Source organism: Podarcis muralis, chromosome 17, assembly GCF_964188315.1.
Source record: "Podarcis muralis chromosome 17, rPodMur119.hap1.1, whole genome shotgun sequence".
Classification (NCBI taxonomy): Eukaryota; Metazoa; Chordata; class Lepidosauria; order Squamata; family Lacertidae; genus Podarcis; species Podarcis muralis.
In genome coordinates this window covers 5,835,422-5,856,553 of record NC_135671.1, presented here as the reverse complement: position 1 = coordinate 5,856,553, position 21,132 = coordinate 5,835,422, and the positions used below count along the sequence as shown (strand labels likewise).

At 43.3% G+C, this 21,132-nt stretch overlaps 1 protein-coding gene across 6 annotated transcripts in view; it reads left to right on the top strand.

Moving 5' to 3' along the window:
- PAX5 (paired box 5) overlaps positions 1–21,132 on the top strand; it is a 233,501-nt gene that overhangs the window by 186,811 nt on the left and 25,558 nt on the right. The gene's annotated exons all lie outside the window — the stretch shown is intronic.

Below are 21,132 nucleotides of genomic sequence, written 5' to 3'. Positions count from 1 at the left end.
ACCATAGGACGCACCTAGTTTTTTTGGGGGGTAATAAAGGAAAAAATTTTCCCCTTTATTTCCCCCCCAAAAGCAGGTCAGGGAAACCGAACCAGGTCGAGGAACAGCGGGATAGTGGCGCTGCGCCTCCCTGCTGTCCCCCAAGCTTGTGGGGCTGGCCGATGTCTGCCTGGCGCGAGGGGCGCTCTGCTTCAGGGCGCCCCACCCGCCAGGCAGCAGGCTGCTATCCGCAGCGTGGGGAGCCTTGTCGGGAACTCCTGCAAGCCTCCCCACTCTGCGGATGTCTGCCTGGCGCGAGGGGCGCTCTGCTTCAGGGCGCCCCACCCGCCAGGCAGCAGGCTGCTATCCGCAGCGTGGGGAGCCTTGTCGGGAACTCCTGCAAGCCTCCCCACTCTGCGGATGTCTGCCTGGCGCGAGGGGCGCTCTGCTTCAGGGCGCCCCACCCGCCAGGCAGCAGGCTGCTATCCGCAGCGTGGGGAGCCTTGTCGGGAACTCCTGCAAGCCTCCCCACTCTGCGGATGTCTGCCTGGCGCGAGGGGCGCTCTGCTTCAGGGCGCCCCACCCGCCAGGCAGCAGGCTGCTATCCGCAGCGTGGGGAGCCCTGTGGGGAATTCCTGCAAGGCTCCCCATGCTGCGGATGTGTTCCCGAAGCGCCTGGAGCTCTGCTTTCAGGGCGCCCGGCGCTCCGGGAAACAGGCTGAGCGGAGCACTAATCCCGAAGCCCCAAGCTTCGGGATTAGCGCGGCGCTTCGCTAGCCCTGGGAGAGCCACGCAACGTCGCGGGGCTCTCCCAGGGCTAGCGAGACCTTGCCGGCACCCAGAAGCTTGGGGCGCGCTGAGCTCCGCGCGCCCCAAGCTTTGGGATTAATGCAGCGCTCCGCTAGCCGCGGCTAGCGGATAGCTTCCTGAAGCCTGGAGAGCAAGAAGGGTCGGTGCGCACCGACCCCTCTCACTCTGCAGGCTTCAGCGAAAGCCTGCATTCGCTCCATAGGACGCACACACATTTTCCCTTGCTTTTTAGGAGGGAAAAAGTGCGTCCTATGGTGCGAAAAATACGGTATCTCATCACCCATATCATTTAGCTTCAGTTTTTACTTTGCCATTTTTTATCTTTTCAAAAAAAAATGTTACTGTTTGTTTTCTAATGACCATTTCAGAGCTGGCTGAAAACTCAATGAGCCAGTAACTGCCCACTGAAGTATGCATCTTGCCTCGGGGTTACTGTCTGTTCAAGTGAAGATGAGGAGGTGAGGGACACGCCACCTCTCTTACTGTTCTTTAACATGAGGTGCAAGTAAAACCCTTTTTGGTGACATTGACTGCAGTTTCTGGCTGTAGTTTGGCTAAGTCACAGAGGGCAAAAAAGGTGTAGGAAAGTTTAGCAATAAAACAATGAACATTAATGCTGGTTAATAGCCAATATAATCACCTCCACAGTGAAGCAATGAGGCAGAAGTTAAAGTGAATACACATTTCAGCAGTACCCAGTTAGCAAACAGTTAAGATCAAATTTTGATGGTGACTGGTAGCTGACTAAATCTTACTGGGACAAATGTTGTCACATTTGAAAAATTATTTTGTAAAACCCCACCTGATGTCTGGGAAATCTGCAGAAAGTCACTTCAATCTAGACTGCTTCACAAAGAGAGTGAACAAGCAGACCATGTGCCAGTTTGAGGCTTTGTCTGCCTGTAGCAGATTCCACTAACATCCCTACTTAGATTAAAAGCCAAAACATGTAATGTAAATTAGTCTTGAGCCACTTAAGTCTAGTCCCAACCATTTATTCATTTGTTTAATTTATATATCACCTATCTCACCTTTCCAAAGAGCTCAAGGTGGCATATATGGTTCTCCCCCCTTGGCAAGTTAAGCTGAGAGGCAATGAGCTTTGAGGCTGAGTGGAGATTTTAACCTTGGTCTCCCAGGTCCAACTCCTTAACCACTACACTACACTGCTATATGATGTAGTACCACTCTAATGTGCATAACAGTACACATGTGGTGCCTCTGTGGTTCTCTGGGATTTCCCCCCTTTTTGCCTTTTAGACTAATTTATGGGGAAAAACAGTCTGATGTGGCCAAGGCATCCAGAAAGCCACCCGTGCTTTAGGGTTGGGGTTAGAATGCTTAAAGCACCTGTTATCTCTGTGTCTCTTCTCCTTGTGCATTGCAGTCTTGATCCATATCCACCACCCATGCGTTTAATTTTTTAAATTTAATTTTAAAAAGACCTTATCATCACTTAAAGCAACCCATGTAAAGTAACACACATGTGGAGCTTCAAAGGGGGAAAATGCAACCATTTCTGAGAATTCACCTCTAGATACTGGCATGCATTATCCCTGAGGTAAGGATATGTTAGCACAAATATAAAGGATCCATCCTTTCGGCCACAGACCTGTTTACCTGGCAGAAGTATTTTGCAGTTAAGCATTTGGCAAGGGAATGCTTCTCTCTAAGCCATTGGCAATGTGTATTGAGGGTACATGGATCAGAATATAAGCAATAGCAGAATATATGCAATGACAGAGAAAACATTTGTATGATCTCTTTGTGTTGCTGTACTCCATATAATGAGATGCCAGGTATTCAATACCTGAGTCACCTTTCAGGGACCAGTCCTGGTGGATGGACAGGCTGCAGGTGATTTGAGACAGGCAAGGGTAAAGAGAAGAAGCTGTGGTTGACTTCCTGTGGTCAAGGCATGTAGCAGGCTGGGCAAGCCAGGGTCAACGAGGGGCAGCAGGCAGTACAAGAGTACTGGAAGTACCTGTCAATGATGCCTGAGAGCAACTAGTTGTCCAGACTGTGAACTGGACCAGCAGTTGAATCTTTCTTCAACAGGAGTGATGCACCTACAGGGGGCTGACATCTTTCCACAGGGCCTGTAAGACAGAGCTGTTCCACCAGGCCTTTGGTCAGGGCACAGCCTGATTCCCTCCTTTGCAATCTTCACAGAACTTTAGCCTAATGGTTGCCATCAATTTGAGTTGAATTAATTTTATAATGAAATGATTTTAGAATGTTGTACTATTTTATTGTTGCTAGCCTCCCTGAGCCCGGCTTCGCCTGGGGAGGTGGGGTAGAAAGAGAGAGTGACTGGCCCAAGGTAAATCTAGCATGCTTCATGGCCGAGTGGGAACTGAACTCGGGTTCCTCCTGTCCAAACCCAAAATTCTATTCACTATACCTAACTGTCTATCTTGAAACTTATAGCAGGAAATGGAGCAGAGTTTGGCTTTTCCGGACCATTTCCCCACTAGGACTCTCTTCTCACCAGTGTCCTAGTGGAGGAAACAGTGGGGGCCTGGCCTGGAGGGCTCCTACTTCTAGCTCAGAGATGCCATGCACAGGAGAGCCTTTGTGAAAACTGGAACCCACAGAAATGAGTGCCATATTCACTGTATTGCTGCTTTAACTTGAAAAGACACATTTAATGCTACATGTAGCTTTGTCAAAATATGAGGCTGGCTTCCATACAAACTTGTACTTTGTGTGTGGAACACTGTCCCTGGTCCCTTGGTCTGGCGCACTCTTTGATGACATTCAGACATCCGATTCAGACAATGTTGTTTTCAGACATTTAAATACATATTGATTTGACTTTTAAAAATTCGGTTCCCTACTGCTGTTTTAACTTACCGTATTTTTTGTGTTTTATTGCTGTGAGCCAAACTGAAAAGTACATTTCAGATATTTTTAATCTATTCATAAGGATGGGAAGAGTTGTGGGTGACATGGCAACCATACCATCATAAGCCTCATTAATCAGATTAATTCGCCTGACAACTTCCTTTGCTAATTTGCTGTTTGAATTGCAGTGCAATCCTATGCATGCTTACTCAGAAGTAATACAGGCAATAAGTCCTACTGTGTTCAGTGAGGCTCACTCCCAGTCTGCAGTCCTAACCTCACCTGCGAGGAATCCCTGTTGAATTTGATAGGACTTCTAAGGGCTTGTCCACACCTCTGCTTGCCCCACTGCTTTCCCCTGGGAAAACCCATGGTTTACCACCAAAGCAAAAGTGTGGGTGAGCCCTTAGTAGACATGGTTAGGATTGTGCTGTCAGTATTTGTCCATAGATAGTATATACAACTTGAATATGTTATAGTAGGAAACATGATTTTTGTTTTCTTGATGGTGTTACATAACTGGGAGGGGTCCCCCCAAACTCTGAAATTAATAAATGCTAGGATTTTGGGCAGGGGCATCTTACCCACAGAGGCTAGTGGCGCGGGGTGCCAGGGCACCAGGGAAGAGGCGGAGGCAGGACACTTGCTGCCCTTGCCCACCTCCACCATGCCGTGCCGAAGCAGCGCCACACCCTCAGCCTCCGTCTGCTGTGGCTACCGTGGCACAAAGTGGTGAGCTGAGCCGGGAAGTGCCACGTCCAGCCTCTGCCTTTCCCCCGCTGGAGGAGCTGCCCTCCAGCTTCTGCCTGCCTCCTCCAGCCCTGCCGGCAGTGTCTTCCACCCTAAAAAACTCTGGGAAACGGGGTGTGTGTGCCAGAGGGAGCTTTGCTCCACGGCACTGGATATGCTTAAGACGGCCCTGGTTTTGGGTTATTTATGATAAGAGAGGAAAATATAAGCTGCGATGGAATTCCTGGGTAGCCTGGTCAACCTAGGGCTATTAAGAGAGCCATTGTGGGTCATTAACAAGACAGTGGCACTTCTAGCCCCAGGTGTGACCAGCGACTGGAGATTTGGAAGGTTGCCAGGGTAACTACTCTGGGGAGGACAAGGAGCTTCTCTGGAAAAGGTGGAGGAAGGAAGGAAGGGAGGGAGGATCCATGTTGGTGAGGGAGATGGAAGGACTGCCTGCAGTGCTCTGGGCCATGCTGTAAGATCTGGACTCCTTCCATGCAGACTGAAGGTGTAAATATGTGAATAAAACCATATTTCTTAAAATACGGCAGTCTTTGCCAGGTCTTCCATTCTCCAAAGGGACACACACCCTGTGTGCGCGCACCTGTGGCCCATGTGCTCTTGCCACTGCTTGGCGGAAAGAGGGTGAGGCACTGGGCTTTTGTAACAATATGTTCTGATTTGTATAGAATCAATATAATATTGCATTTAGTATAATGTCCTCATATTTATCATCATCATCATTATTATTCTGAAGTTACTTTGGTAGAGACAGATAGGGTGACTCCATCTTTCACAAGCAGTATTTTTTTTTTTTAATGAGGTGGATTCTCAGTGGGTATAAAGTGGCAGAGTTCTATTTTGACTTATGTAGACCTGTGCTGATTCACACCACTCGAGGACCTGGTAATGTATACAGAAGAGCTGGTCTACTTCTCTTTGCTCTATATCCTCATTTTTTCCTCCTCCCTTTTTAAAGTGAAACATTATGCATATCTAAACATAAGTAAGCAAGGCAAAGTGTGTATAAACAAAAGCCTCCATATTTAGAAATGGGAAGGAGGAGAGAAAAACATATTGTATTGCTCCACTCTTTGGAAATTTCTATGCATTTGTAATAACAAAATTACCATAATTTGCTCGTTAACGCAGCTAGATCAGTCAAGCATTGTTCCAAACATGCGGAGACTGCTCCTCGCTCTAGGTCTGCCAGTGAGTTAAGCACGGTGAAAATTAGCATGCAAATAGCCCTAATTCAGTACTCGAGCTGTCAGATTCACATTCAGTGGCTTGTTTCCATTTGAAATCCCTGACAGGACCGGTTTATGCAATCCCACCCTCAAGTAGTTCCAGCCAGAGGAGGCACCAAGGGGGCACTTACTGAGTGACAGTTTGGCCAGCTTCAGTCAAATAAATCAGTCACGTCAACTGGTAGCAGTGAGCAAGCTAGGCTGGAGGGGAAGGGGGAGAAAGGGCCAGGAGGCCAGCCTTTTCCAGCAGACCCAATAACCCAAACTTTCCGTGGCCCATCAAAGGCCTACAGCAGGAAACATAGGTCTCCTGGTGCTCCCTAAACAATTTGTTTGAAACATTGCCTGTGGGGGCAAGGGAGTGCATCAAAAGATTTTTGTATTCAGATATTGATTTTCACAGTGTGCACCGCAAAAAGACTTCCCATTCATAGGTGTTTAGAACTAATAGGAGAAAGCTTGTGTTCATAGTAATTCCTTTTTGCATCAAGCTGAAGGCCCTTGCCTTCTTTTGCAGCAGCTAAGTTCATGCAGAGTAATTGAAGCGGCTGCCACATATTAGTAAAGAAACAAGGTGATGGTGGTGGAAGATTAGTGGGAGGGGGAAAAGGCCCAATTCTGGTTTAGCGTGCTAATTGGTTTGAATGCAGTCAGTTTAAAATGTGGCCCATTGTCAAACACTTAGGCTATGCCTCAGCAAAGTTCTGAATTTGGTATAGAGGGAAGAGCAGGGGTTGCCAGCATTGTAGGCCTTTGGACACATAATTCAGATGAGCAACTGCCGTAAGCACCACCCCCTGCAGACACTTTTCTCCCCTCTTCTCCTTATTGGCTCCCAGAAGGAGACAGAAAGAGGAAAAAATGTCAACACATAACACTTCGCTTTCCCGGGGACCTGAGTAAAATGGGATCCAGTTGAATTATTCTGAAATTTAGAGAGCACATAGAACTGAAAGAGGAAGCTCTATGGAGAATAGTGTAGCCACCCTCACCACCTCACGGACAAGGAGGCAGTGAAATTGAGAGGGTGGGGCTCAGAGGCTTTGTAGGCACCAGGGTAAGACCTCAAAGGCACCATTGTGCCCACAGGCACCATGCTGGCAACCCCTGTGTTAGGTTCAAATTCTCAGTCTGCCAAGATGTTTACTGGATGGTTTTGGACCAGTCAGTATTTCCCAGTCTAACCTACCCACGGTGGGGTTGTTGTGAGGATAAAAAGAGAGAGAAGAACCATGAATGCTGAAATCCTCGGAGGAAGGGTGGGATTCAAGTGTAATGAATAAATAATAGTTTTACCTAAACATTGGCCTTTTCCTATCAAAAAAGAGTAAGAAACAGAATTTCCCATCCCATGGACTTGGGGAAGGCTCCATAGATTTTATGTAAATTATAATACTCCCAATTACTTTAAATCTGACATTGTCTTGCTTTATGCAACTCCTGACAACCAAAAGCCAATTTAAATAAAAATGTATACCCCACTTCCAGAATACACCAGTAGTTGGGCTTTGGTGAATTAATGCTCATGCCATTATCATATATCCTAGGAGGCTTAGTTTGGTCAGAATCGGGGATACACTTCCAGAGTTAATGCTAAATACATTATTTCTGGTAAATGAGCCACCATAGCCACTAGAGGGCTGTGAAAATTTGTGTCCAGGGCTTTTTAGACTCGTCTGCCCATGTACTGTTGCCAGATTCTAATCCCTGCCCCCCCAGTTCTCCTACCCTACTAAATAAAGTCCCCACCACAAATTCCTCATATGAAATTTCCTCTTGCTCATCTGGTCCTGACAATTTAGGAGTGGGAAAGCAAAACTGTTCGGCACTAGCCAATCTTCAATTCCAAATTTCATATTTTGTGTGGGTAAAAAAAATATTAATCAGCTTGCAGATCACAATTAATACAGCCCATAATATTTATCTTGGCTTTACATTTTTCAGACCCTTTGAAAAACCTGACCTCCCTGACTGCTCCCCTACCCCAAAGTGAAGTAGTTGGAGACAAGGAATGATATAATAAGCAGGGGTTATATTATTTGATATTTATTTCACTAATACATTCTTTCTTTACTATCCCCTCCCCAGGCAAAAAATAATAATTGTGATCAGTAGTTTGAAATAACTTAGAAACTTCAGGAACTTGCAACATTTTAATAATTCCTGTTTTTTGCTGCAGAGCTGCAAGGAACAATTACCTACCAGTGACTAATTAGTTGTGGATTAAGGTGGGCAAACCTTGCTGTGAAGCCACTGTGCCATTCTTGACCTGTGCTGCCTGCCATAAAAATTTAATGTTGCCTTGGACATCTTTATGAAATATCTCAAGACAGTCTTTCCAGGGAGACAAGTTGATACTACATCTGCAGTTGCTATAAGCCTACTGCGTGTGTATTTTAAACATAGCATTTAATTTTAAGATAACAAAAAGTAGGTTGTGGGAGAGAACAATAAAGTTGGCTGTGCCTAAACTAAGATTAGTTTTCTAAATTGGAAGATAACTAACAGCTTATATGATTGCAGCTGCTATTTTTCCTTCTGTGGTTTTCTTTTTAGCACTGTTCAGCTCAGAAAGGTCTTAAGCTTAGTGGACTGGATGGTAAGCCATAAAAGATAACTTGAAGCACCAGTAGCCTTGAACTATATTATATAGTGAGTCCAGCCAGTGGTGGTATGGTAACATCTTTATTCATGGCAGCAAACAAGTAGAAAGACACACAAAAACCCCAGCCCTGCTGCTATATATAGGCACCTTGGCTAGGACTACCCAACCCAGGTGAAGCTAATTAAAAGCACTCACTACCTCCCTTAACTAGTTCCTGACTGCTCTGCTGCTGTGCTGTGCCTGCAAATTCAATACACAACAAACTATATGCAGTTGGCTTCTTGGCTTGGGTTCTCTTCATTCCACCAGGTTTCTGTTGTGCCTTCTATATCTCTATGCTCTCCTTTAAGACAAAGTGCCTCAGCTTACCCTGCTTGGCTTAGAGGCTTATAGTATTAGCATATAAGCATCTATATATGGTGTATCTCTCCAGATGTCTTAGACACGTGTGAGAGTTTTAGTGTAATTCTCAGAAGATTTGGAGTACCTTACTTAGGGTTGCAATACATCCAGAATTTCCCAGACATATCTGGAATACTGCTGTCTCTAGTAGTGTCTTTGCAGAAATCGATGAAATGTCAGGGGAAATCCAGACATATGCCAGTGCCCTTTTTTGCCGATTTCCCTTAAAAATAGCTCAAAAACAGCTTCTTCTTTTTTTTGGCGATTTTGACAAAAAAGCTAAACAACTTTTCTGTCCGGATTTTCACTGCTTGAAATATGGTGACCCTAACCTTACTCATGTACACCCAAATCCAGTTTTCATGTGCAGCAGATGTGGATGCAGTGGTTGATGTCCTGAATTGGTATTTGAGGATTGTGATGAACTAGATTACAGAGATTAAATTAAATTAAATTAAATTAAAGGCTGCAGTTTGACACACACTCCCTATGAGGACGTCTTGCTAAACATCGTGAGACTTCTGAATAAACATGCACAGGTTTGAACTGTTTGTGATAGTGGGGGAGTTGCTGATGGATAAATGGGATCACTCGTTATATCTGATTGGCCACTTCACCTTCCTGAAGCATATGGACTTCGCCAGTTTGCTGCTATGCTTTGCTAACCTTCAGGATTGGTTACTACTATAATACAAAGTGTATGGTCTTTCCTTTGGAGATTGTCCAGAAACTCCAGATGCTGCAGAATGCTGCTGCCCAATTCCTGACTGGGGAGGGTTGCCAGGAACATGTAACTCCCATTCTTAAACAGCCCCACGCTCTAATTTGAGGTGTTAGAAATAGGGAAGCACGTTCCATAGAAACCTTCCCAAATGGGCATTTGTCTCTATCCCATAAAAAATGGACAGCTCACAAAAGCACTGCACAATATGGCTTAACAAACATGCAAGATGGGAAGAGTGTGCCTGAGCGCACCTTATCCCCATTGCCCTCCATGTTTTCCAGGGCAACTGGCTGCAATGAGGAAGCCACCTGTACTCACAGAGGCTCCTGCATGTTTTAGAACCCTGGTTTTATTATTTATTTGTTAATTGCCAACATTTATAACCTGCCACTCATTGCATGGTTTTGGGGCAGGAATGCATACAATGTTAAAACACTAATTAACAACATTTTGAACAACATATCATGCACATAAAAATAGTAAATCAATACTTTAAAAAACCCAACCTCATCCTTCATGAAGGCAGGCAAACAAATAATTCAGATAGCACAGCTTCAGACCCTAAACCTCACCCTCTCCCAAAGGCCTGGGCAAGGAGGTAAATCTTTACCTGTCGATGAAATGCCAATAACATTGATGCATGACACATTTTAGAGAGGAAGTTCCAAAATGCAGAGGAGTCTCCTTGAATACAAGAGGCTTCCTCACTAAGCAGACATACCAAGTGGCAAGGCTTTCCCACACCTAGGTAAAGGGAGCCCTGACCATTAGGTCCAGTTGTGACCGACTCTGGGGTTGCGGTGCTCATCTCACTGTAATGGGCAAGGGAGCCGGCGTACAGCTTCTGGGTCATGTGGACAGCATGACTAAGCCGCTTCTGGTGAACCAGAGCAGCGCATGGAAACGCCGTTTACCTTCCCGCCAGAGCAGTACCTATTTATCTACTTGCACTTTGATGTGCTTTCGAACTGCTAGGTTGGCAGGAGCTTGGACCAAGCAACAGGAGCTCACCCCGTCGTGGGGATTTGAACCGCTAACCTTCTGATCGGCAAGTCCTAGACTCTGTGGTTTAACCCACAGCGTCACCCGCGTTCCCACACCTATCCCTTGGTGAATCTATGACATAAAACACTGAATGGGGAAAACATTATCCTGAGCAACTGGGTATCTTGGCTGGAATTGTTTTTAAGGAATAATTTATTTCCCTTGCTTTTTTTCTCCATGGGTTTTTAGATTTTCAGTTACAAATTTCAGATTTCTATTCTGGGTGTTTATATATTTTGAAATATTTTAATATTTGCTGTTTGGTGAAGTTTCTGCATGTTTTGCACAGGAACACCTTTTAATATCAGGGCATAGGTCACTGAAGTCAGGCTATCTCTGTCCAGGTAGTGTTGTAGATGGTGTGCCAGCCTAAACCACATGTACCTCTGTGACAAAGATGGATCAATGAGCACCTTCAAACTATTCCTTTACAGGGAGTGTTACACCACTGGACAGATGAACCACTCACTAACAGTACTGCTCTCTTGAGCAGCTATTTATTGGACCTCATTCCAAAAAAGAAAGAAAAAAGAAGAGAGAGAGAGAGAGAGAGAGAGAGAGAGAGAGAGAGAGAGAGAGAAGTAGAAAAAGAAAAAGAAAAGTAGAGTTGGATGTCATCTGCATACTGATGACACCACACTCTAAATGTCTGGATGATCTTACTCAGTAATTCATGTAAATATCAAACAGCATGGGAGATAACATAGAACTCTGTGGGACTCCAATGCCATGAAGTCAAGCAGAATTCCTCCAGCACCTTCTTCTGGAATCAGCTGCCTCAGTGGGAACAGAACCACTGTAAAACAGTACCTCCAACACTCAACCTGGCTAGCTTATCAAGAAAGACACCATGGCTGATGGTATCAAAAGGTGTTCACAGGCATGAAAGAATCAGCAGGGTCATACTTTCCCTATTCCTCTATAGGCAAACACCCCGCAGGCAACCAAAGAAGTTTCTGTCCCAAAACCAAGCTTGAAACCTAACTGAAAAGGATCTAGAGAATCAGTTTTATCAAAGAATACCTGAAGTGGCCAGCTACACATTTGAGCACACTGCCCAGGAAAGGAACATTAGCCACTGGTTGTTCATATCTTCTGGGTACAATAAAGATCCCCCCCAGTGGATGTATTGCCATTTCCTTTAATGAAGGAATTGGGAACCTCTGGTTCTCCAGGTGTTATTGGATTACAGCTTCCATCATCTCTGACCATTAACCATGATGGCTGGGGCTGATGGAGGTGGGAATTCAACAATCTCTCGAATGTTGTTGTCCACCAGTGCTTTAGGACCCAGCAAACTTCCACTCATTTAACTACTTAGTAATTTGGCCATCTAAAGTCACCCTAACATGTTACGATATTGTTTGATGCTGCAGGTGAAGAACTTCTTGTGTGAACCATCCCTAATATATTTGTAAAGTTATTTTATAGTTGGGATTCATATTGAAAGCGGCATCTGATAGCACAGAAAGACAGATATAAATGAAGTAAATAAATGTATCTTAACAAAGTGGTAAATGTGAGACGATTGTGGTATTTCTATAATTAAACAAATTCTGTTAAGGAATTAGAATGGCACATGGGTAGGATTCTTTAGAGAAAATGATAACAGGACAGTGCTGCATGTGCAAAATACATGAACTGAAAACCCAACAGCAGTTCTAATCATTGGTTTTGTATTTGGGTCACAGTTTGCTTCAAACAGTGTTTCATAATGTTGGACATAATTACTTTGCAGCAGCTAAAAAATATGGCACTGTCCTGGCATTTCCTATGGCACAAATGGCTAGCTTTAAAATACCAGTAGTTCAGATTAACAACTGCAGGGAAGTACTCTTCTTAAACAGAGGAACTTTGCAGCTTTTTAGTTTATCCACTGAAACTTTCCCTCATTGTATTTAAGTCCACTTGCAAACAGCCCTCTTTTAGTAATAGATTTTAAAGCTGTGTGTGTTTTAACTGCTATTTCATAATGAGAATACATAAAAAGCAAACTGTTTTAGTATACTTAGTTTGCTAAATGTAGTATTTAGCCCTGTTCTCCATGCAGCCATGCATATCACAGCGCCCTGGTTAATGACTACTATGGGGGGGGGGATTATGAGCCACGTTCCTCCAAAAAAAGAGAGGAATGTTAAAGACAGAATACCAAAAAGTCTGTTCACTTATCGAACTTAGTTAGATACACATTTGCAAGTTAATATTTAATATCATTATCTCAAAACTGGCAAAGCTTGGGAATTATTTTTAAAGAATAGCAGAAAAACAAGTTAGCCAAATTGCATTTCCCCCCCAACATTTGAATCTGGGAATTTTGTTTCAGATAGAAGCACCATCAATTTTATTAATATTATACTAGGGTCGTGGATACAATTATACTTTGTTGCTGTTGTTTAGTCATTTAGTTGTGTCCGACTCTTCGTGACCCCATGGACCAGAGCACGCCAGGCACTCCTGTCTTCCACTGCCTCCTGCAGTTTGGTCAAACTCATGCTGGTAGCTTCGAGAACACTGTCCAACCATCTCATCCTCTGTCGTCCCCTTCTCCTTGTGCCCTCCATCTTTCCCAGCATCAGGGTCTTTTCCAGGGAGTCTTCTCTTCTCATGAGGTGGCCAAAGTATTGGAGCCTCAGCTTCAGGATCTGTCCTTCCAGTTCCTTCAGAATGGATAGGTTTGATCTTCTTGTAGTCCATGGGACTCTCAAGAGTCTCCTCCAGCACCAGAATTCAAAAGCATCAATTCTTCGGCGATCAGCCTTCTTTATGGTCCAGCTCTCATTTCCATACATCACTACTGGGAAAACCATAGCTTTAACTATACGGACCTTTGTTGGCAAGGTGATGTCTCTGCTTTTTATACTTTACAAATGGTTAAATGGCTGCCTCCATCCCTCTGTCTTAGAAATACAAGGTATCTTATAAGAAATAGAGACAATTTTGTCATATTTTTACATATTTTAATTATTATATGTATACTTCTGTACATATAATTGAAAAAAGTAAGTGGAAGCATACTGTTACAATTTCTACAAGTATATACTAAAAGACAGAAAAGTGGGTGGGAATCCATTCTTTCAACATGTTTTAAGAAAGAACAATTAGTACAAGATAGTGGAAGAGTTATAGGGGATAACTAGAATTAGAGTTTCACAACTGTCTTTTTAAACTTGGCGATGTTATTAAATGCCAAGTTAGTATCTACTAGGTGTGTGCATCAGCTCTATGCACAACCTGAATTATGAGGCAAGGGGGGGGGGGGAGATTTAGGTGAGGTTTTCGCGTGTCTGAGTCAGATTGCAACATTAACAAGGTCTGTGAATTCAGATCTTAGCTTTTTTTTAGATTCCCCTCTGCTGGGTGTGGGGAAGAGCTTTGGATTTAACATATCAAATGTTTAATGTTTGTCCCATTATATTTTGTTGGAAGCTGCTCAGTGGCTGGGGCAACCCAGTCAGATGGGTGGGGTACAGTAATAATAATGATAACAACAACAACTATTATTATTATTGTTATCACCACCACCACCTGATTCAGACCAGATTCATAAGTTAAACTGGCAAGACACAAAGTGAATGCAAAACAGATTGAGTTTTTAGTTTTGTGACCAGTAAAGATGTCTCAGGATTAGTCAAGCCAAACATAGGCTCATCCTCACTTGCCTCCATTCTAATGTGGTCTCCACTTTGAGAGTATCAGTATCTGAGATGTATAAAATTTCTGTACAGTGGTACCTCGCAAGACGAATGCCTCGCAAGACGGAAAACTCGCAAGACGAAAGGGTTTTTTTGTTTTTTGAGCTGCTTCGCAAGACGATTTTCCCTATGGGCTTGCTTCGCAAGACAGAAACGTCTTGCAAGTTTGTTTCCTTTTTCTTAACACCGTTAATACAGTTGCGACTTGACTTCGAGGAGCAACTCATAGCACGCGGTGTGGTAGCCTTTTTTGAGGTTTTTGAAGACTTTGGTGATTTTTGAAGCTTTTCCAAAACTTTTCCGACACCGTGCTTTGCAAGACGAAAAAAATCGCAAGACGACAAAACTTGCGGAACGAATTAATTTTGTCTTGTGAGGCACCACTGTACTTGAATCTAAAATGCAGGTTCTTTATTTCTTAAGTTTTGGGCTGAAACTACTTTGGTCAAGAGAGCTGAGGAGGCAGGGGGTTTGATAGGATTGCATTTTTAAAATCTGGCTAGATGAAGAAAATGTGGATGGGGCGGGGGATGGCTGCAAGAAGCAGCCTTGAGGAGCTGCAAGGGTCTATGTTGCTTTGGGGTGGGTGAGTAATGCTACTTTGCCTGTTTGTGTTTCTGTTTGCATTCCTCTTGTTCTATATATCTGTAAATATGCAGGTACTTCACTAGTTGCCTCATAACAAAACTTACCCTGCAAAATTGTCCTGAAACTTCTTACCACTCCAGAAAGTGGTGAGTGTAGAACATTGTAAGTCTTAAATACTGCCAGCCAACCAGACATGTATTTTTGTTGACCAAATTTGAATCTGACAGGCCCTGTTGCCCTGTACTGCCACAATTTAAATGAATGATACTTAATACTAAGTCCAGCAGGTTGTCAGCTAGGTCAATGGTCCTGAATTACAGTTATAATAAATCTTGACCTTTCTATGGAAAACATTAGAAGCATTTTTTAGAGTTGTGGGACATGGGCAATGGAAATCATTGTGCCGTTTCTTTGTGTGTTATTGGCTGAAAAACATTTCTGCATTGTTGGTGGGTGACATGATAATCTTTAAAAAGGTGCTGTCTTAATGAAGGGCATAGCTGCATAATCATTAAGAAAAAAACCCTCCACAATGTATTGAACCATCGTTTTGCAAAATATTTCATCTTCCTAATCGTCTACCTCTCTCACCACCACCCCTCCCTACAGACACGCACACACAACTCCCCTGGGTAGCTGATGCATAGTATTGCTTTTGACTGGGCTGATCATTAAACAGTGCTGTCAAGAAGTATATCTGATGGGTGCAGGAGTATCTGCTGGAAATCACGAGGCACTCATGCAGTGTTCATTCATCTCGTTTAGTTTCACAGTACTCCTGCTCCATTTGTCTGTCCAAGGCCTGTGATGCTAATAGGAGGGCCGGTGGCTTTCCTTTTAGTCTCTTCCTACCCATTCTGTTTCGTGCTTACTTCTCCCCCCCCCCCCGCCCCACTCCGCTTTTTTCCCTTTTGCATGGCTGATGGATATGCAGAGTATGTGGGATGAAGCGAGCAATACTGTCACCGAACTGATGGTATTCAGTGACTCCTCTAGCTCTTGGCTGGTCTGTACTGCAGGAGCCTGACACCCTGACCACTGAGGCATAAAAAACAGAGAATTGGAAGCCTCAGCCTGTCAGGCACTAGAGCGTCCCCCAGAGAGGCCTAGAGATGTGTGTGTGTGTGTGTGTGTGTGTGTGTGTGTGTGTGTGGAGAGGGAGAGAGAGAGAGAGAGGGAGAGAGGATAGCAGCAAGTAGAGGTGGAAGTAGTGGTGGGAACAAAATCAGAGAATGAAATGTCAGCTTACTTCAACTGATACTTGTGCAGGAGTGTTGATTATTGTTAGAAAAGTGAAGTTTCCTGCTTTACAACACACAGGCAGGAGAATGGCAGTCTGGCTGTTCCTGATTAGCTAGCTGCAGGAGTACGGAGGAGATTTACCTGAGCCAGAGGCGGGGAGAGTTCATGAGACCTGCAGCGGGCCTCCCCCCCCCCCCCATACCATATGGCGATGATGGAATAACTCCTCTTAAAAAGCTCCCCGTTGTGTGAAGAGGTGGTGCAAGAAACATGCAAGGTCCTTTAGGAATGGAGTTGCATTTCAGATATTGAGAATAATAAACCTGTTTGTTATTGTAGCTCCCTTTTAGGGAAATTGAGGCAAGTCCTGAACTTGCGTTCTTTGTTAGGGTGTGCCGGAATATACTATTATCCCACTTGCTTCCTTCATGTACTAGGTTCACCAAGGAGTCAGGAATGGGCAAACTGGCTCACATAATGTCACAGCTAACTCTATGGGCTGTACCAATCCAGTTTGTGCTGTATGGTGTGTGTCTGTGTGTAATGCTTATATATGTTAAAGATATAGAGGTAATATTTGTATAATGACTTTAATTTGTAGAACATGGTTAATCAAACCTTGCATGGAATAGAAGCAGATACCTGAGTAAAGGGAAAGTGCTGTATGCCAAAAGTGCAGCAATCATTCTCTCTGCAGCGTCATAACATACCCCTCGTCTTTAAGTTGATGTGTTTTGTTGTGTCTCAGTTAATAAATTTAGATGCTGTGATTATAATGGCAGGCATAGCCTAACTGGCAATAGCCCTTGGGATTGGCGCAAGAACCTGAAAAAAAATATGATCTTGTCTCTGACAGTCCTTACAGATTTTGCTCAAAATCATATAAAAAACTTAGTTTACACTTTCACACGCAAGGGAAAGCAAAATGTTTTCAAGTTTTAAGGCCTAGGTAGATCTTCCCATGTGTTATCACCCTAGTAACATCTAGCAAAAGAAATGTGTAATGTAGTGCCACTGCCTTTTGCATTTCATTGCTCTCCACAAGTTATAGTTAATGACTCAAAATGGACTTAGGAAATGCAGAAAGTAAGGAAGGCCAGCATGTGATATGTGGGGAAGCCAATGGTAGGTGGGATCCATGCATTCCTTGATACACCTAGTTACACCATGGATTAACACATTTGTCTTTTGGGTTTTGTATGTGATGCCCTGGCAATGTCAGAACTAGGGAGGGGGGAATATGATTTAAAGCCAAGTGTATCAAATTCACACTTTCTGTAACAAAAGGAGAACTGAAATACAGATGTCCTTCGAAATTTGATATCCAAATTTTACAATGCATACATTAGGGGGAAATGTGCATAAAAATGAATACATTTGCAAAGATAACATATACAAATGCTTTATATTAAAAGAAATTGCTTGCAAAAATGTGTGCTAGTTAAAACTGCATAGAAAAAATTATTAGGAGAAACTTGCAGTAAAATGCCGAAGAATTTCATATATAGTGCAAATTGGTGCAAAAATGCAGGGAACTGAATTTAAGATTGGAAAAATGAGAGACTGGGAGAACCAAAATTGAGCCCTAGTCAGAACACGTGTTCTTTAACTGTGGGATGATGTCAGCTTTATTAGGAGCCTGACCACTCATGAAGAAGGCCAGTTTGTAGGGCAAAATACTTTTCTGGATCCCCCACCCATTCCCCAGTATGGAGGACAGAGTGGCCTCCAGGATTAAAAAATATAGAAAATGATCACCTCCCCACTGATACATGAAGTTGAATCTTAATAGTATTTGTTATATATACCAATGTCAATGTGTATTTTTTAAAAAAAGTAATTAAGACAATACCTAATTAGAATTTGTTGTGTTAAGGGGACTTCTGCTTCTTGCTAATGGAGAATGGAGTGCAAGTCCGTTTGCTCTGATAAAGAAAGACGGGCTTGAGCCCCACGGAGAGAGGGGGGAAGCAACAAGATGAGTTGCACCTCCTAAAAAGCCTCAGGAGGCTCTTCTGAGGTTCTGAAGGGTCAAGCGGCTTGCAAAAGGCTCTTAAGCAACCTCCTAAACTCCTGTCTGAAAGGAGTGGGGGGCGGGGGAGTGGCGTTTGAGCCAGCAAACTTTGCAATATCAAGTCTCTGTGGGAGCGAAGTCTCGAGCTCCGACCTGCTGCAAGAATCCTTTCCAAATAAAAGATTCTAGCTGAGTGAAGGTAAAGAAAACTAATTTGGATTTGGATTTAATTGGTGGACATTTCAGCTAAAGACAGTGGATGTAGCAAGGAGGCCCATCCCTGTTGCTTGGGTAACTTCAAACTGCATGAAACAACTTGCAAGTGAAGAAGTTACAAACCTTGTTTGGATACGTTGGGACATTTTCTTGCCAATGGGAATATAGCAATATAGGTGATTGTGGTCAAGGGAGAAAGCTTACAAAATATATCTCTATGCTCAGATAACTTTTACATAATAAATATCATGAGGAGGCACTGTTCCCCAAACACTTTAGATAAGGAGATAAGCATGTTACTCATCCAGGCACTTAATAAACATCTTCTTATCCCATAGGCTTTGCTACTAAAGCCAACTGCCAATGGGGCAACATCTGAGAGAGCCACTAGTAGTCCCAGACGAAGAGGGGGGTCAGTTGCATGTTGAAAGGAAGGAAGACGGGGTTTGAGTTGAGCAAGCAGGAAAGGAAAAGGAGTCAGATGTACAGTTTTGCTAACAAAACCATTTCTAAGACTGAAATATTGTTTAAATTTGGTTCTTATGCTGGGGCACATTGCAGGTTTATTTAGGTATTCAATCTAGTTCTTGCCTTCCAGTTAAAAAAGAAACGTAAATACCTTTTCCCCACATGGTCCTGGCAGCATGGCTAAAGCAGAAAAGATAAAGTGAAAGGGCCCTTTTCTCTGTCTGAAGTGGCTCCTAAGGAGTTTGGGCTGATTTATCCAGTCCAGCTATGCTTCCCCCACCCCTGAAAGAGCTTGTTTTGCTGGCACAGCTAAAATCAACTTATTTTGCCACCTATTTTGGTGCTACTTCACACAAAAACAATTCCTACATTATTATCATGCTCACTTGAAGCCACGGTCCATTCCGGGACTTTACACCTCAAGTTTCATTTGGAGATGGAGAGTCATTGTTTGCACATTACACCTTACGTCAGTTCCTTCTACCTCACAAAGAGATATATGGGGCAGCTTCCAAAAGCAATGCTCCCCATTAAACTGAGGTCAGATAGTCTTGTAGATGGACCATACCAGCTTAGCCAGTTAATATTTGAAGTATATATTTTTATTGGTGGGGAAGCAGTGTTGATTCGCCTTCAGACACATCCCGAACTATCTTGATGGGGTTTGAATGTGAAGTCTGGTAAATTTCCTGACTCCCTCAGCCAGAGTTAAAAGTACATGTGTACCCAAAGCCGATACCTTAACAACAGATTCATGTTAAGTATCAATAAATGACCTGTTCCCTCCCTGTCATGTCAAATTTCCTCCCAATCACCCTTGATCGGAATAATTTGTAGAGAAGATGTGAAGCACACCTCTTACTACACAACCCCAGGAGAAAAAACTGTGAAAAATTACTATGTGAACTAGTCCTTTAAAGCACTTTCTGTTTTATCATGCACCTATGATGGAGGTCATAAAAATGCAGGATACAGATCAGGCAAGCAGAGCCTAGGCGAAAACATTCTGTTTTGAAGCTATGATGAAAGCATGATTGTTGTGGTAGGAGCCAGTGGATAAGTTCCCTCCCCACCCACACAGATTCATTCCACACAGATAAGTTGACTAAACAGAGTTTGTGTCATTTGCCAGTTTCTCTTTCTTGAAAATAAATAAATACAGTGGTACCTCGGGTTAAGAACTTGATTCGTTCCGGAGGTCCGTTCTTAACCTGAAGCACCACTTTAGCTAATGGGGCCTCCCGCTGCCGCCGCACAATTTCTGTTCTTATCCTGAAGCAAAGTTCTTAACCCGAGGTACTATTTTTGGGTTAGCGGAGTCTGTAACCTGAAGCATATGTAACCCAAGGTACCACTGTAGAGGAGTGCCATATTTTCCCTTGTTGTCTTCCTGGTGTTACTCTGACACACACTTCTACCAGACAACTGATTTTGTACCAACACATTTTTAACCATATATTAAATGGTTAGGCCTTTGTTTCGTTTGCTTGGTGGCACAGAAAAAGCTGGCCTCCTTCCCTAGTTGTGTTAGTACAGGTAGTGGCTTCCAGATGAAGAGTAGTGTTAGTATTCAACTCACTGTAGAAAGTAGACCCTTCTTAGTCATGGGCAGTCATTTCAGAAGGTCTGTTCTGAGTGAAACATGGTTGAATACCAACCATGCTTCTAAAGAAAAATTATAGTACACAACCCAAGAGGAAAGTAGCACAGTACACACACAGGAAAAGATGCTAAAGTGGCGACCCTGGATAGAACGCACATCAAAAGATGTATCTAGCTAGTTCAAGGGAGCTTTAGCAGGCATCACGGTGTGAATGGGGATGCACATCCAGATGCACATTTGTATTCTCATCTGCTACCATGCACAGTGAAGACTACTTTCATTGGTGGAAGGATGTGTCTCAGGTTCAATCCCCAGCAACTCCAGGCAGGGTTGGGAAAAATCTCCTGTATGAAACCCTCCACTGCCAGTCAGTGTAGACAATACACTGATGGATCAATGGTCTGACATGGTATGTTTCTACACACAGATCTCCCTTCCTGGATTAGTTAGGCAGTCTTTTTGCTATGCCAAATAGTGAACCTGAGAACTTGAGAAAGCAAATACATGGTAAATGCGAAAGTTCATGCTGCTGAATTTTATTCAGAAACTGCCATTCAGATATTCAAATGCTGTCAAATCACATTTGGGATTTGTAGACATGGAAATTAAAGTTACTTCCAACTCCATTTATTTGCTGCTTGCTTGTGAAAATCAATCTAAGACAAAAACTTTATTTGCAATTCAGGTGTGAAAATAATGGCTAGAGAAAGCTTGTCTTCAACCTTGTGGTCAACAGGTATTTCCCCCATATATGCCTATATGTGCAGTTAATTTTTATAGATTTTCATCCTGTTTCTTTATACAAGTACCGGTATTTCTAAGGTGGCTAGCAATACTTAAGCAATAAAATAACAACAACTGTAACACAGATAAAATACTACTAGAATAAGAACACCAGGTGCAACTGCAGTAT